Below are 12,721 nucleotides of genomic sequence, written 5' to 3'. Positions count from 1 at the left end.
GAGGAGGCGCTAAAACATACACTCAACAAATAATGAGCCAAATGCGCTCCCTGTCAACGAGCTCCTCAGCAGCCAGGCAGAGGCGATGGTCTCTACACAAGTGCAGGCTGTGACGGCCACATTACCGCGCCAGGAAGAGTGCGAGCGACCCAAAGCACGTCGATCTACCAGCGTAACGCGACCCACTCCTTACCCTACAGCGGGCGCTCCGCAAAATCATCAGTAGAACAATGGTGACTAATCTGGTGGTGTGGCAGTGGAACTGTAGAGGGTATGCTCGAAAACGGGGCCTTCTCACGCAGCACATTGTCGATCAAGATCGTCGACCCGACAATCTCCTACTCCAGGAAACTAACCAAACACCTGATCTTGCAGGCTATACGGCGTATAGCCATAATTAGGCACTGGCCATTCTTATTCGTAAAGATATAGCGGCAAATGTTGTCCACAGCACGGAACAGAGCCTCACTGTACGCGTCTCTCCAACTAAAATTGTCAAGAGCAAGGCACAGCCCCACTTATTCATCACTAATGTTTACAGCCCGCTAAAACAGAAAGTAGATTTCTTCAAAGAGGTTGCCAATCTGCGGCCAACGAAGTATTTTGATCATCTAATAGCAGGCGACTTCAACGCGCCACACACTTCATGGGGATACACAAAAAACTCCTCCAAAGGATCCGCCCTACTATACCATATGCAACAGGCCCAGCTAACTCTCCTTAACGAGGCCGACTTCCCGACACGGCACGGAAACTCCGTAGAACGGGATACCACGCCTGAGCTCGCCTTCTTTAAAGGACGATTGTCTGCGCAATGGGTTTACACGCACGATACTTTAACGAGTGAGCACACTGTCATACAGATATTTCTGCAAATCAAAGGATTCCGAAAACGCCAGCGCAAGCATCGCCTCACGGATTGGCATGAGTTCCGCAAGACACATGCAGGAGACTTCCAAAACATGCACTTGAAAGATTGGGTAGAGATGGTCAGGCAGCGAATCCAGACACACACCTAGGAAATAATGGAGAAGTGGGAGCAACCAAGTACGGACAAGCATCTTCTTCATCTCTGGGAGGCACGACATGCCCTCATTAAGAGATGGAAAAGAAGTAAGCTCAATCGAAAACAACGCTCACGCTTCAACACGCTCAACGAGCAGATCGTCCACTACACTGAACATCTCATTCGTGAGCAATGGTACGATACGTGCAACAAGTCAATGCCACATTGAACATGAGCTCCACGTGGAATCTCATCCGATCACTCATTGACCCAAATAAGACAAAGACGGAAATGTCCCATAAGCCTGGAAAGCTGCTAGAAACATTTCAGCATACCGTCGACCTATTCAACGAGCTTAAGCAACACACATTGCGGATCCAGCGCAACTACAGTATGCCGACTACAAAAGCGGAGAGCCAGAAAATGAGGGTCTCACCGGCCCAATCACATTAGCGGAACTACAGCGTGCCTTAGCAGAAACAAAGCCGAATAAAGCGCCAGGACCAGACCAAATTACGACAACACAGCTCCGCAACCTTACAGAAGCCGATCATGCATTCTTACTTCAGCAAATTAACAATGTGTGGAACACGGGCAGCTTGCCAGAAGAGTGGAAGACAGCCAGCATCATTTTCATTTCGAAGCCTGGCAAGCCCCAAGCGATAGCGCATCTGCGTCCAATATCGCTAACATCATGCGTGGGTAAGCTAATGGAGCGCATCATGCTTAACAGACTTCTTAGTCATCTTGAGTAATCACAACACCTACCCCATAATTTGATTGGACACAGACATCACTTACCTACTGAAGCCGTTCTGCTGCAGCTACACGAAGAAATCACGAAGGAAACAAGCAGCGCTCAACTTAAAGCTATTCTTGCCATAGACCTCAAGAACACTTTTGACTATGTTGACCACGATGCTATGCTGTAAGAGCTCGAAGCTACTGGCTGCGGAACCAAGCTTTATAACTATATGAGGGACTTCTTACGGAGTCGCATGCACACGCTACGGGTAGGTGACATCACCTCACAACAGTATCCCCATCCACAGAAAGGTATCCCGCAGGGTTCCGTGATCTCGCCCACACTCCTTAATCTTGACATGTGCGTAGTCCATAGAGCGCTACGAGACATCCCCGACATCAAATATGCGGTCTAGGCAGATGATAGCACCATCTGGATCAATACGGGTTCGCCAGGGCATATCCAAGAAACTTTTCAACTGGCTATGAACAGGGTGCATGAGGCTGCTCAAAATATTGGCCTTAGATGTTCGCCCGAAAAATCTGAGTTGCTACTGGTCCATCACAAAAGATGGAGACCGCCGACCACACAAATTTTAAACCAAGACATGCCGATTTCCCAACCAAAATGCATTAAGATCCTCGGTCTCCATATCCAGAAAGATGGAGGTCCCGCTGCGACGGTGCATCACCTGCTCAGGCAAAGAGAACAGGTGCTGCACATGATGCGTAGGGTCTCCAACCGAGCAAATAGAGTGAAAGAGGCGAATATGATTCAACTAAGAAACGCCCTAATTATGTCGCGCCTGTGCTATCACCTACCCTATACCAAACTCCGTCAGCAAGATATCAATCGCCTTGATGCGCTCATCCGGAAGGCGACAAAGCTGGCCATCGGCATCCCGTTTAGTGCCATCACTAAGCTCCTCCTTGACATCGGTTGCCATAACACGGTGGCGGAATTAGTCAGCATTCTTCGTCGTCACCAAGAACTCCGTTTGCAGCGCACGTGTCAAGGCACGCACATCCTCCATAGCATCTGTCATCATCCAGAAGCTGTGCCCCTTCTGAACACGCGCCCACTACCCCCTAAACAACGCGATCTCCTAACCATAGCTCCTCTTCCACGCCATGTGAATCCAAGACGAGGCAAGGAGAGGAGACAACAGCGAGTTATCTGTTTAAAGAGGTACACGGCAAGACACCCTGATGGCATGTACTTCTACGCTGATGCTAGCGTTGGTGCACGAGGCTCCGCTGTAGCAGTCATGAATACAGACCTCCAAACTGTACATACTGAGTTACTCCCGAAGGCAGATCCGACCTTAGCGGTACTGACAGCCATCGCACGCGTGATCAAACACATGCTCCTTAGTAACTCAGCCTACCCAAGAATCATATTTACCGACTCCATGGCGGCTTGCAGGAAATTGTTGCACAACGATCTCCCGGCTCACATTTCGACATTTATTCAACAGCACCTTGAAGGTCCTCTGGAAATCATCTGGATACCTGGTCGTGATGGGGTGCCGAGAAATGAAAGAGCTAATAGCCTGCGAGACTTTGAACCAGGCACCCTGCATTCCTCGACCAGCCCAGAAGAAAAGGTGGGCTCCTCTGCTTCTTCGGCAATATCAAGAGGTAAGACGCAAGTTCCCCAAGTTCAGAAAAGTGCTCACCCGTGAACAAGGTGTACTGATTCATCAGGTCTAGGCTGAAACACTCTCTACACCAGCGCGAACACACCTCCTCCACGACCTGTTACCTGAAGATGCCCCACCCTGCCGATATTGTGGCGAGCACCCGAACACAACCCATATCCTCTGGTCATGTGGATCACCCCCACCTCCCCTTCCTGCCCCCACAAATCTTTCCCCTAAACCCCATGCCGGGTGGCTGACAGAAGCAGCCAGCGCCGACGACCAACGGTACCTTGCGGCGTTTATCAGTGCTGTACTGAAGAATGCCGCAAGCGAGGCTCCGGAATGAGGGCCTTTCCACCATACCACCCAACATGAAAATAAAGTTTTTTATGTGAAGCATACTAGCCGCACAACCACGCTCTTCCTTGCTGCGCCGCGCGCGGCCGCGTAGCTACCATATCACGTCATAACAGCTGCAAAAGCGGAGGTTGAACTCGTGCGCTCGATTGCGGCCGCGTAGCTACATAGCCGGGTCTCAACTCGTGCGCTCGCCTGCATGAGTTGTTTCTTCGTCTAGCCGAACCAAATATAGCCAAGCAACAGCAGTTCACCAGGCTAAACAGTGGTTCAACAACTAAAATAAAGGCTAGTATGCTTCGCATCGTGGGCTTAACCTTAGCTAAGCCACTGCCATTTTTTCTCTCTCTCTTGCAAAGTGCCTCGGCAAGCTGTTGGTTCGTCCTTCGAGGTAATCAATAAGGAGCAGGAATCCAGTGTCATCCCTTTGCTAGCATGAAAGATCGGCAGTACCCACGAGTCCCAGAAAGACCTTGTCGTCATCTTCTTGTGCTGCCGGCTCAACAGGAGACCGAGAAAGGCAGTCGGCGTCTGCGTGCCGTTTTCCCGACTTGTATGCAAGAACAAAGTCGAACTCTTGATGTCGAATACTCCAGCGTGCGAGCCGGCCAGTGGGATCTTTCAAATTAATGAGCCAGCAGATGGAATGGTGATCGCTAACGACGGTGAAAGACCGACCATACAAATAGGGACGAAATTTCAGAACTGCCCTTATCATTGCGAGGCATTCTTTTTCAGTGGTGGAGTAGTTAGCTTCGGCTCGGGATAGTGTCCTACCGGCATAAGCAGTCACTTTTTCGCTGTTGCCCTGCCATTGCACTAGCACCGCCCCTATACCGACATTGCTAGAGTCTGTATGCCGTCGGCGCTTGCTCATCGAAGTGTGCTAATACGAAATGCGATTGCATGCGTTGCTGTAGCTCGTGGAGTGCCAGCTGCTGGTCTTTGGGCATACCTTCTCGGGTGAGCAGTGTTAACGGCCATGCGATGCGCGAGAAATTCACAATTAATCACCGATAATATGCACAGAGTCTCAGAAAACGTCGCACGGCTTTTTTGTCTGATGGAATCGGGAAATTAGCGACGGCGGCAACCATATCCGGGTCAGGTCGGATTCCTTGGCTACTGACGACGTGACCGAGGAACTGGAGGTCGTAAAAACCATAATGGCACTTCTCAGGCTTTAAAGTGAGCCTGGCAGAGCGTATCGCTTCAAAAACAGTTTTCAGTCTTCGTAAGTGTTCGTCGAACGCTGCGAAAAAGACAATCACGTCATCCAAGTACACCAGGCATGTTTGCCATTTGAGTCGGGAGAGCACAGTGTCCATTAGGCGCTGAAGTGTTGCTGGCGCCGAACACAAACCGAAAGGAAGTACCTGAATTTCATAAAGTCCGTCAGGCGTCACAAAGGCTGTTTTTTCACGGTCTCTCTCATCCACTTCGACCTGACAATAACCACTTTTCAAGTCCATTGAGGAAAAATAGTACGTGCTTCGCAACCTATCCAAGGAATCATCAATACGTGGCAGTGGATAAACGTCCTTCTTTGTGACCTGATAGAGCTTCTGATAGACGGCGCAGAAGCGCAAGCTACCGTCCTTCTTCTTCACTAAAACTACAGGTGATGCCCAAGGACTATTAGATGGCCGGATAACGCCATCTTCTAGCATCGTCTTCGCCTATTTTCGTATTGCTTCGCGTTCCTTTGGAGCCACACGATACGGGTTTTGTCGGATGGCTCTGGCGTCGACATCAGCAATGATGCGGTGTTTGGTAAGTGGCGTTTGACCAACTCTTGACGCAGAGGAGAAGCAGCCCTGGTACTGATTGATGAGCTCAAGAAGACGGTTCTGCTCAACGACCATTAACGTCGGATTAACGTCTACAATAGGCGCAGCTGTGTGGATTGTAGAGGCCGACTCTTGCGCTAAGTGGCAGTTTTGTATTAGTGTAACGTCGTGGAAATAGGCGACAGCAGTGCCTCTAACGATGTGTCGGCCCTCCTTACGATGATTCGTCAGCAAGAGTTTGGCGCTACCGTCGATTACATTCATAAGTGCTCTGGCAATGGAGACGCCGCAATTCAGTGCTAGCGCACTGATATGTCCAGCTACTCCAGTCCTATTCTGCAGGCTGTCACAGTGCACCTGTACGAGAGAGCAACTCCGCGGCAAAAGTATGACGTCTTCCGCGGCAATACGTAAGTGAGGTTGTTGTTGCTTCTCATGAGGGACATAACCTGAACTCCTGGCAAATGTGACGTTTCTTTCACTGATGTTAATCACGGCGCCGTACTCACGTAGGAAATCCATGCCCAATATAAGTACTTTACAACACTCACTAAGGATGACGAGGGTGGCGACGAAGGTTGAACCGGCGATTAAGATTCGGGCCGTGCATTTCCCGACAGGTGTCGTCAACTGGCCTCCGGCGGTTCTTATGTTGGGCCCGTGCCATGGTGTCTTCATCTTCCTTAGTTTGTCGGCGAACTGTAAGCTTATGATTGAAAAATGGGAGCCATTGTCAACCAGAGCGGCTACTTCGTGGCCATCAATGCGAACGATGAGCTTGGCGCTGACGAGGTCAGTTACGTCTTTCGTACTTGTGTCCGTCGTATTTGTAGTATTCGTCGTATTTGTCGTTGTACTGGGCGTTTTTTCGTCATCATAGCCGTCACGTCGTCGTTCGTTGATAACGGGGGATGTGGAGAAGTTAGATTATTGACAACCTCACCCCCGGAGGTCGCTGCGGCTAGTTTCCCCGTCGAGAGCAAGGGGATCTGTCCCTAGTGACTTCGGCAAAACTGCGACGAGTCGGCAAATTGTAGCGCACAGGAGATGGAGAAGGAGAACGTGGTCGGGGCGTCGTCGTATTTTGTGGCTGACTGTTCACAGGAGCGTCGTTTTAAGCGCGTCGACCATCGTACCGAGAATAAGTATAGTTGGCAGGAAAGCTTCGATGTTGAGTGGCGCGATAGTTGTTCCATTTGTGGCAAACTCTCTAGACGTGTCCAGCTTCGCCACATTGGTAGCACACTGGTCGACGGTCGATGGTGCACCACAAATCGGTTTTCCGACGCGGATAGTTCGGCGTTAACTCTTCATGGAGCCATGGAGTGGCGTCCGTATGTTGAAAATACGGCATTGCTTGTGCTGGCATGATCGGCGGGGTTGATAGAGTCGACGAGGGTGACTATGTCGGCTCTGTTTGTGGCGTAGGTGGTGTTGTAGTTATGGGTGTGAATGGTGTTGAAGTTGTGTTGACTGCACGGCGAACAGCCTCCGCATAAGTGAGGCGCCGCGGAACGTTCCCACATTCTGGCGCTGAAAAAGCTTGCCGGACTTCTTCCCGGACCATATTAACAACAAAAGATAACGCTGGCGTCGGTTCCGTAGGCGCAATGACAAAGCCGAGCTGCCGAAGCTCTTCTCGCACCACGTCTCGGACAACTTCACGCAGAGGCATGTCGTTACTCGCAGCGAGTACGGAAGTGTTCGCCGCCGAGTTGCTCATGTCATGCGGGCGGTATCGTTGCTGCAGGGCCCGTACAATGGCTGTAGCCTCTTTTGTGAACTGTGCCACTGTTGTCAGTGGATTTCTCACAAGGCCGGCAAACAGTTGCTCCTTCACTCCTCGCAAGAGGTATCGCAGCTTTCTTTCCTCTGGCATGCCTGGTCTGCCCTACGGAAAAGACGGGCCATATCTTCAGAGGACATAGTAACACTCTGATTAGATTTTTGAACGTGGATTTCAAGGAGACGCTGCGAGTTTTCCCTCCGGCCATTGCTTGAAAAGGTATCGAGCAGCTGCGCGCGGAAGTCGTCCCACGTGGCAAAGCTCCTCTCCGGTTTACGTACCACATACGAGCATTGTCCTCCAAGTAGAAACAGACACTCGAGAGTTTGTCCGCCGAGCCGGTCTTATGGTTGTACTGGGCGACGCGCTCGAACTGGTCTAGCCAATCTTGGACGCCTTCAAAGGCATCACCATGAAAGCTCTCTGGGACCACAGTATTCTGTAGTGTTACTTGAGATGGAGCTGCGGTGGCCATGTTATATGTAGGAGGCGAACGATTTCTCGAAGTTTCTTGCAGGGGACTGGACTCAGGCGCTAAACCTAGCAGGCGACGACTAAACCAGGGCACCGGTGTATCTATGCCCGATGTTGACTCCGGGCTCCATCGTCGGATCCGCGAAGGGTTGCCAAGCATGACGAATACCCAGCACCTCCACCAGTGTAACGACGTGGGATCGACGACTATGCGTAGCAGCACCGCCAAGAAATGCACTTTATCAATCATTCAAGCGAAAACAGTAACCTCGTCTTCGTTTCTCCGCTTCACTTAAAAACGCGCACAACTTCAGCGTCGTCCCCACTGGCGTATACCCGCTGCATTATGGTTGTGCCAAATGTAGTTGTGTCAATATATATATATATATATATATATATATATATATATATATATATATATATATATATATATATATATATATATATATATATATATATATATATATATAAGCACTTGAGCAGTAAGCGTTCGCGACTAGAACGTTGGAGCAGCGAGAGGTAGTGTAGCCCACCGAGCACCGTAACAGGGTTGTTCTTTCTCGTCGTCGTTGTCTCTCTCCTAGCCACAGCCCCACTGCTCCCTATCTTACAGTACAGTTATCTCCCCCGCGGAAAAGGAAGCCGTCCCGGTGACCTACGGGTAGGACAGCACAGGCGGATCATAGTAGGGCTTGAGACGCTGGGCATGCACAATTTCCCGTCCACGACGGCGATGATCCAAGGGTAGCTCGAGGGGTTCAACAATATAGTTGACTGGAGACGTTTGTTTGATCACGCGGTATGGGCCTTGGTGCTTCGACGCGAGTTTCGGTGACAGTCCATTGGTAGTCCATTGGTCCGGTGAAAAGATAATGATGTCGTCCAGATAACACAGGCATATCTGCCATTTGAGGCCGCGAAAGATATTGTCCATCATTCTTTCCAATGTGGCAGGCGCTTTACACAATCCAAATGGCATCATGGTGAATTCAAATAAACCGTCAAATGTGATGAAGGCAGTTTTCGGACGGTCTGACTCAGCCACTGGCACTTGCCAGTACCCGGGTCGTAAGTCTAAGGATGAGTAGAATTCAGCGCCTTGGAGGCAGTCTAGCGCGTCGTCAATACGGGGTAGCGGATAAACGTCCTTGCGTGTGATCTTATTAAGTCGCCGGTAGTCCACGCAAAAGCGAATTGTGCCATCTTTCTTTTTTACCAGCACTACAGGAGAAGCCCAGGGACTGTGAGAAGGTTGTATGACACCGCGTTTGAGCATGTCTGCAACTTGCTCAGCGATCACGCTACGCTCCGTGGCGGATACACGATACGGCCTGTGGCGTAAAGGTGCATGGTTGCCGGTGTCGATGTGATGGACAACAGTGGAAGTACGGCCTAAGCGAGATTGTTGTAGGTCGAATGACGTGCGAAAGCGGTCTAGAAGATGGAGGATCTGGGCGTGCTGCGCTGGAGTGAGGTTGGGATCAATACTCTGGTAAAATGTTGGGTCACAAATGTTGGGAGGACAAACTTGAAGGGCCAGAGCGTCAACCGGAGGAGAAGCCGGGTCGTCAGGTACATCGTAAAGGAAGCTTGGTTCGATTTCGTCGGCATAACCAAGACACTCATTGTGGAGCAGCCTAGCCGGGCAAGGAAACGGGTTCGATACATAAAGTGCGCTCGAACCTTGTCGAATGGCAAGAAGGGCAAAAGGAAGCAAGAAAGGATGGCGGCGGGCGACAAGCTTAGACGGCGTGAAAAGAACTGTGGAGCCGGAAACCCCAACGCAGGGAACGGGTACAAGTGCGGCAGAGTATGGAGGAATCTCGGCATAATGAGAGGACAGAAAGTCTCATCCTAAAATCATGGCATGGGAGCAGCGAGGCACAACAACAAAGTCAATATGGTATAGACCGCCGCTTATAGCAACACGCACGGTACACTTCCCTAAGGTTTCAATCGGCGCAGCGCTTGCTGTACGTAATGAAATGGCTGAATGAGTCGTCGCGACTTTTCTAAGGGTAAGACGAAGCTGGTCCGAAATCACTGATATTGCTGCTCCCGTGTCTACAAGCGCATGAACAGCAATGTATTCTGCATAAACTTCAAGCACGTTCGCAGGAAATAAATGAGGTCTTGAGGAGTTCGCTGAAATCGCAGTTCTTGCCTCCGGAACTGCGGTCCTTAGTTTTCCTCTCGGATAGCTTCAGGACGACGGATAAGCGGTGACAGAGAACGCCGACGGGGAGACGGAGATCGACGGGTATTGAATGGTTGGGAAAGAGGAGACCAGGCTTCGAAGGGCTGAGCGGCAGTAGCAGAACGGGACGGAGAGTCGAAACCGTTACTTTGTGCCCTCGGAGAATCCGAAGGATACCATCCACGCCGGCGGCAAAGACGTGCTACATGCCCAGGTAGGCCACACCAATACCAGATAGGCCGATTGTCATGGGTGCGCCATGGATTGAGAACAGCGGGCGTAGACTGTTGGAAATATTGGCGAGGTGGGCGCACGGGCTGCTGTGGCGGCCAGTAGCTGCTTGGAGGGGCAGGAGAATATGTTGCAGCTGCTTGCGGAGGTGAGGGAAAGGCGCTGGTAAGTCTGGATTGATTACATGCAGAAGGAGGCCTTGGATTAGCGACAACGACAGCGTACGTAAGTGGGACAGGCGTAGGAGGCGGTTGATGAGCAAGTGGTACTGCGTTAGCGACTTGTTCTTGTATCAGGTGACGGATATCTGGAGACAGGAGCGGCGCTGAGGCTGGAGCGACTGGCAGAAGAGAGAGTTGGCGCACCACTTCTTCTCGTACAAATTGCTTGATTCTGTCGAAAATTTATGAACTGCAAGGAGTAGAAGTGACACCATCACTCAGAGCTGAAAGTGCGACGTCCGGAGCAAGAGCTCGGCGCGTAGAAAGCCGCTGTTTGCGCTCTGGCAAAGCGTTATAGCTCTGGCATAGCTCTGGCAAAGCGTTATGATGTCGTTGACCGTCTGAGGATTCCTAGCCAAGAGCATTTGGAAGGCGTCGTCTTCTATGCCTTTCAAGATGTTCTTGACCTTGCCATCTTCGGTCATATCTGGGTCTATACGCCGGCAGATGTCAACTACATCTTCAATGTAGCTCGTAAATGTTTCGCCCTTTTGTTGGGCACGACTGCGAAGCTGTTGTTCAGCCCGAAGTTTACGCACAGCAGGGCGACCGAATACTTCTTGAAGTGCCGTTCGGAATGCTGACCAGGTGGAAAAGTCAGCCTCATGGTTGTGGAACCAAAGATGGGCGACCCCGGAAAGGTAGAATGGGACGTAGCCAAGCTTGTCAGCTTCAGACCATTTGTTGTGGGCACTCACTCGGTTGTATGATGACAGCCAGTCCTCTACGTCATGATCGTCAGTTCCGTTGAATATGGGAGGATCCCGTTAGCATGGCGCACCAGGACAGACGACTGGAGGCGGTGCCATGGGTGGCGCGGTAGGGCTAGTCTCCTCAGGCATGGAAGATGTGACAGGGATCGTCCGGCTTCGGAGTTCCAGGTTGGCAATAAGTCCAGCACCTTCCACCAAATGTCGCGAAGCACTGTGAGCAGTAAGCGTTCACGACTAGAACGTTGGAGCAGCGAGAGGTAGTGTAGCCGACCGAGCACCGAAACAAGGTTGTTCTTTCTCGTCGTCATTGCCTCTCTCCTAGCCACAGTCCCACTGCTCCCTATTTTTATACATACATACATATATATATATATATATATATATATATATATATATATATATATATATATATATATATAGACTGAAATCCGCCTTAACCTTCCTTTATCCACCCTAATTGATCTTATTCCGCCTTAATCAAGCCTAATTGTCCTTAATCTGTCCTGGTTCACCGTAGTCCTCCTTAATCCCCGTTAATTCACCTTAGTCGACCTCCGCCCTAGTGCACCGTAATCCAACTTAATGAATCTTAATTCTCCTTAATACACCTTCTTCCACCCTAATCTACCCAAATCCTGCTTCATCCACTTTATTCGACCTTAATCCACTCTAGTCCTCCTGAATCCACCTTAATCCTCATCCATCCGTATTACTCCACCTTAGTCATAATTGTCCAGCTTAATCAACCGTAATCCTCATTAATACAGAATAATTCACCCTATTCGAGCTTAATCAGACTTCATCCATCTTAATCAGCCCTAATCCCCTTAATCCTACTCCATTCACATTAATTGGTGGGTACACTATCTCCGCCACGCATCGACTCGGTATTGCGCTATCTTCTGAATTGGCCCACAGTTTTCTCTGTCGACGCCACTTTTTTCTACAGAGCCTGTCGACGCCCACTCTTTTGGTTAGAACCTAGCCATATACAGCTTCACGGTAAAAATTCGCAGACACTCAAGTTTAACATTTAAACGCGATAGAACTGAAAGATCCCTGACTGCTTCTTACGCTTCCTGGCAACTGCAGCTTATGTAACCGTAATATGCACCTGGAAACGCTTGCGGATAATGCTATGCACAAAGGCAAGCTCTCTGCTAGAAATGCGGCCTCTTCGGAGAGCCGATCTGCTGTTATTTCTTCGCACTTTAAACATTTCACTCTGAGCTGTAACATAAAATGTATGCGCTGTGGGTTTTTAACGTGGTGGCGTTAGGGGAACCGTGTCGCAGAAAATCTGGCGTCGGCGTTGGCGTCCCACGTCGGCGTAGGACATCGCTTTGGCAAAAAGAATTTCTAACCGAATTCTAGACCACGCATACCAAACCAATTCTCTACCACCAATGTTGCTACCTTGTATTTTAATGTAATGTACTATAATGTAATGTAATGTAACCAATGTAATGCACTTTATGTTACCTCTTATCAGAATGAAATAATAAAAGTGCAAAACAATAACAGAAGATTGATCCGCTCAAGAGGTCGAGTTTCTACCA

This window comes from Dermacentor variabilis, chromosome 10, assembly GCF_050947875.1.
Source record: "Dermacentor variabilis isolate Ectoservices chromosome 10, ASM5094787v1, whole genome shotgun sequence".
Taxonomy (NCBI): domain Eukaryota; kingdom Metazoa; phylum Arthropoda; class Arachnida; order Ixodida; family Ixodidae; genus Dermacentor; species Dermacentor variabilis.
The sequence above is the reverse complement of the archived record's forward strand: the minus strand, read 5'-3'. Positions refer to the sequence as shown.